The sequence below is a fragment of the Carcharhinus amblyrhynchos genome, chromosome 9, assembly GCF_965287045.1.
Source record: "Carcharhinus amblyrhynchos chromosome 9, sCarAmb.v2.hapA, whole genome shotgun sequence".
Classification (NCBI taxonomy): domain Eukaryota; kingdom Metazoa; phylum Chordata; class Chondrichthyes; order Carcharhiniformes; family Carcharhinidae; genus Carcharhinus; species Carcharhinus amblyrhynchos.
Window position 1 is genome coordinate 95,147,866 of NC_137332.1, and position 5,494 is coordinate 95,153,359.

At 44.4% G+C, this 5,494-nt stretch overlaps 1 pseudogene; it reads right to left on the minus strand.

The window, feature by feature from the left end:
• Nucleotides 1-4,135: 4,135 nt before the first annotated feature.
• Nucleotides 4,136-4,843, minus strand: LOC145348627 (major histocompatibility complex class I-related protein 1-like; annotated as a pseudogene).
• Nucleotides 4,844-5,494: the final 651 nt, after the last annotated feature.

The window sequence follows — 5,494 nt, forward strand, 5'->3', positions numbered from 1 at the left end:
TGAAAAGTAAGTATGGAAGAGGTGCTGCACAGTTGGAGGGTCAATGCTGAGTTGCCGCTGTATTGTCAGAGAGGCACCGCTAAGGGAATGCTACACTGTTGGAGGGACAGTATGAGGGAATGACTGCAGTAGCCAGGCAGAAATGAAGATGCATTGAATAGTTGAAGGGGCAGTTGCCTGATGGTATGCAGCACTGCAGGAGGAGAAGTACTGGCTTGTTAGAAGATCAGTTCTGAGGGCACACTACACCATTAGAGATGCTGGGTGGAATCATCTGGTCTCATCAACAATGGCAAGCGTGGTGGGCGGGGGAACTTAATTTGGCATGAGGCTAAAAATCACGATGTTGGGATGAACCGCAGCAGGTTTGTTCTTAGGACTTTCTTCATATCAGGTGTTGGTAGCAAAAGCTGTACCAAGCTGGATACAGGAGGCAGGAACAACAAGCAAGTGAGGGAACCTGGGGAGTGGGGGGGGAGGGGGGAGGGGGGGTAGGTGGTGGGAATGGTGAAGGATGAAGCAGAGGCAGGAGAAGGGAGGGAGGACCAGCAAGGAATTTGGGAAAGGTGGAACCAAGGAACAAAAGGGAAGTGAGGGTGGGGGAGAGACTGGATTGGAGTCAGGACAGGTGGGCAGGACCAGTAAGGAAGGGTGGAGTGGATGCAGAATAGAGTAGCTAATAGTTAAGAATGGAATGGATGCAAGATGGAAAGATGGAACAAAGTCTCGGGCTGGGAGGGAGAACATGCAGGAAAGGATGGGAGGCTGTCGTGGGAAGATAGACAGACTGTTTGGGGCATGTTTGGAGGCTGCCTGGGGAAGGAAGCCAAGCTATCCTAGGCAGTGTCTGAGGAAAGAAATCAGATTGTACCGGCCATGTTAGAAAGGAAGTCGGGGGGACCGTGAGGGGAAATATGATAAATGACAGGATAGAGGGTAAAACATTCTGGAAATGCTGGCAAATCTCACACATGCCATGCAAAAATTCTGAAGTTTGTTGTGCAGTTTCTGAAGCCTCTCAAGCATTTGATATCAGAAAACTTAGAATGATTGTGAGGAATTAAGTCTCACCAATCTTATCTTTCATCCCAAGTGAAGGGAAAGCTCTATTAATTATTAATTCTCTCCATGGAGAACTGATTTTCTAACTGGTGATGCCAGGTCACTGTTCACACTGTGCTGTGAGGAGAGCTACAATGCCTCCTGACTGAGCAGATAATAGGCATATAATCCATTTGGTCCATCAAGTCTGCACAAACTCTCTGACAAGAGTACCCTAAAGATGAAGTTAAGATGTTTGGAGCACTCAGACAGTTCTTCAATACTCCTCACAGGGTGTCCCAGATCAGTTTTGACTGCTGATGTCTTGCCTGAGGGAGGCATGAAGGAGTAAGGTATCTTCTCTATCGAGGACACTGAAGGGATTGGAGCTGACAAGCTCAAGGATGTTGCTGCTCTACATGCAGCAGTCATTGCAGCAGTAAGATATGGTAGAAATGTCTGTGACAATCTGAGAGCTACCAGATTCTAGGCTGAGGAAGCTGCCAACATCTTTGTGGAAATTTGGTTTTCTATCTTCTGCCTTGCTGTAATTTGATCCTTTGCATGTGCCAAACTATGCTAAAATGCCCCACGCTAAATATGCACATTAGATCCTGCACAGCATTCTGTTCTGAAACCTTTATCAAATCAAACCTCACCCAAGAATGCACTCACTTCATCCTGACACCTGCCTCCAAAATGGGGCTAACCTGGCAGAGATGCTTTCAAGTAGAACCAGACAGATTAGGGAACATCAGCAGGAGAACACATTCTGGCCTCCCAAAATTTTTCTTCACTGCCAACTGATGAGGGATGAGAATGTCTTCTGGGGCTATCCCTTGTCTGCAAGGAGCCTGCAGTCTCCAAGGTCCTTCAAAAACCTGTAGAACCTGGATGGCTCAGAATGTATGCATCATGAGAGGTCACTGGTAACTGTGCACAAACAAAGTAGGATTTGTCTTCTGAGATCACAAAGAAGCTGCATGTTCAAAGGGTAGTGGACAATTAAACAACAAATCAGTGGAACAGGATCCACAAATATCATCATCCTCAATGATGGGACAACCCAACACAACAGCACAAAACACAGGGCTGAAACATTCTTAACTTTCTTCAGCCAGAAATGCCAAATGGATTATTCATCTCTGCTTCCTCTGAGGTCCCCAGCATCACAAATGTCAATTAGATTCACTCCATTGGTAACAAAAAACAGTTGAAGACACTGGATAATGCAAAAGCTATGGGCCCTGACAGTATTTCAACAGTAATACTGAGGACCTGTCCTCCAGAACTGCTGCACCTGTCCAATATAGTTATAATACTGACATCTACTCGACAATATGGAAAATGCCAAGCTATGTCCTGTCTACAAAATGAAGGACAAATCTAATCTGTTCAATAGTCTATGTTTGCTTATTACAGAATTGATGGAATCTGTCATTGACAATGCTGTCGTGTGGCACATAATGACCATCTCACTGATGCACGCTATGGATTTCACCAGGGCCACTTGGTTTCTGACCCCATTTACAGCCTTGGTTCAGACATGGACAAAAGAGGTGCTTGGGCCTATCAGTCAGAACAAGGATGTTTATAAACATTGCCAAAAGGAAGTAGTTAAAATGCATTCAAGCATGAAGGGAAACAAAAAACAAATAAAGCTCCTGTCTATTGTGTAAATGCCATAAGCAGTCAATCAAAATCTAGTTAAAGATTGTGAAATTTAATGTAAAGAAAACTTTTTAAAGGTTTTGAGATTTCTGGGAAGGCTCCGAGACTTGAAAAAATGCAATGTTAGAAGAATGGGGCTGAGCGAGCAGCTGTGGTGAAATGGGAATGTGCTTCAGGCTTACTGGCTTGTATCAACAATGAAGTGTTTGATCTTCTTTGAACCGTCAATCATTCGAAACGGCCAGACTGCATCTGCTGCTCAGAACCTACAAAAGGGAATTTCCCCGACTGAAACTGACATCATCTAGTCCATCAGAGGATTTCAAATGGGTCTGCTCATACCTAGGGCTTCTGAAAGAGCGCAAGTGAATATCCCTAATGAAAATGACATCTCCTGTTGGTCAGAGGACATCAAAGGCATCTGCTCAGACTTGGAGCTTCTGAGAGACAGCAAAGGAGATCCCTTCTGTAGAATGGAATGTTGCTGTGATTTTGAAGGCTTCCAGGTGTCTGGGGACATGGATATTAAAGTGACCAGGCTACTTCAAAGGTTTCATAGTACACATACAAGCATGAAAGCAAGGAACAGAAAGCTGCTTAAGATCACCATGTTCCACTTTTCCCATGCTAGGGGGGGCAGTCCAGCCATGAGACCCCATTCCTGGGGAGAGTCCCAAGGTTAACCCCTTCCCCTCCCAGCCCGAGCCCACCCAAGCCTCCAGGTCCCATAGATTTCCCTCTACAGTTCAGCACTGGGAGAGGATCATATTGGCACAAAACTTATCTCCTTGTCCCCCCTCAAGAGTCCAAAGCATTTGGCCAGGATTGACAGTGACAGTGGGGTCACCCTCATACCTATATGAGAGGATGAGGGGATGACCTGTTCTCTTATTGGTTGCAGGAGGGTGGGCAGAGGGGAGGATGCCCTCTTTGCTGAGGAGCTGGGGGGCTTGGGCTGGGAGGGGCCTTTGTCAGTGGGGAGGGGAGGGGGGAAGGTGGAGGTGGGGGGTTGCATTTGGGCTAGCCATGTCCATAGTGTTGGGGAGGAAATGGGCTTGTCTCTGAACACTGAGATCGAAGCACCCTTGAAAAATGGCACCCCAATCATTGTAAAGCCAGGCTGGCATGCATGTTTTATATCTTGTACATATTTACATTATAAAGGTGGCTGAATTCCCCCTGACAGGCACTGCCACAACCAGTAGGAAACACATTGGTTTTGCCGCCAGTGGCAATGTTTCATTTTTTTAAAAACAGAGAATTGACGCCATTATCTATACCTCATTCATTCTCCTCTCTCAGCCACATTTAATGGAAATGTCCCTTTACTATTTTAGAGAGAGTCAAAGTCATAGACCCTCTTGTGGCCTACTGTTACAATGATAGGTCTCTTTATTGGCTAAGTTTTACAGTAACAGGTGCCTTATCTTTCTCCCTCCCACACATTCCCAAATTCAGTAAGTTCCTTATCCCACTGATGGAACTTGAGCTTTGCCAGGCTGCTTCAGTTTGACAGGACTATTGATCCTCATCCCCAGCATTTATTGCAATTGCTTTCTGGATCTGATGGATCCCATTGTGTTCGGTCACACCCTGAGGATAGTGTCTCAGACATTACCTCTCCATTCCTTGGCCAAGTCACCTCGATGTCTACAGGAAAAGCCAGTAACCAGGCAGGAGAGAGTGAGCAGCTTGTACGAATTATTGAGCTCACTTCTGGATATGAAGACTTCGGCTGAACTGTAATGGGAAAGAGTGAAAACACAAACAATAAACCCACACTGAATGGAATGGGAGAACAGTTTGATAGATCAGTGAAGTTAGAGCAGAACATGGGCTTAAAACTGAAATCAATGACTTTCCCTCCAAATTATTCCTTTCCAAAGTGTAAACACAATTTTAAAAGCATAGCAAGTTCTAATTCCAATTGCCATTTCCAGAATTTGTTCCAGGATTGATCCGAATCCCATTTCTTTTTAGTCTTCACTGCGATGTGATTGGTTGCCACCCATTTCATTCTCTCTGGCTCAAAACTAATATAGTCCTTTCCATCAAATCCAATTCCCACTGATCTCTTAATGGAGCCATCTTCAATGATCTCGACTGTCCTTATCAATTGCAAAATATGCATTGCTTTTGAATATTAACAGAGCAACAAAAAATTTAATGGAGAGGTCCCTTTACTATTTTAGAGAGACTCAAAGTTATAGACTCTCTTGCTAGCCCACTGTTAGAATGATTGATCTCTTTATTAGCTCAGTTTTACATGAACATTTCTAAAAAGTGACCATAAGATAATAAGAAGTAGGAGCAGGTCATTTGGCCTTCTGACCCTGATCCCTCATTCAGTAAGATCATGGCTGATTGCCTGTGGCTTGAACTCCTTTCCCGCCTGCCCTCCATAATCCATTATCCACATGTAGATCAAAACTCTGTCTAACTTGGCCTTGAATGAATCAATGACCTAGTCTCATTCACTTTCTGGTATAAGTAATTCCAAAGACCAGAGAGGAGAAATTCATTCTCATCTCTATCTTAAATGGCCTTAAATGGGAGACCACATATTTTTAAATATTGCCCTCTAGGTCTAAATTTCCTCACAAGCAAAAACCTGTTAGCACCTACCCTGTCAATCCCCTCAAATCTTTTATATTCCACTAAGATCACCTTTCATTACCACATTCATTAACAGATGGAACTCATTATCACAGGAAGTAATTGATGCCAAAACTCTGAATGTGTTCAAAAGGCGGCTGGATATAGCACTTGGGGCGAATGGGAT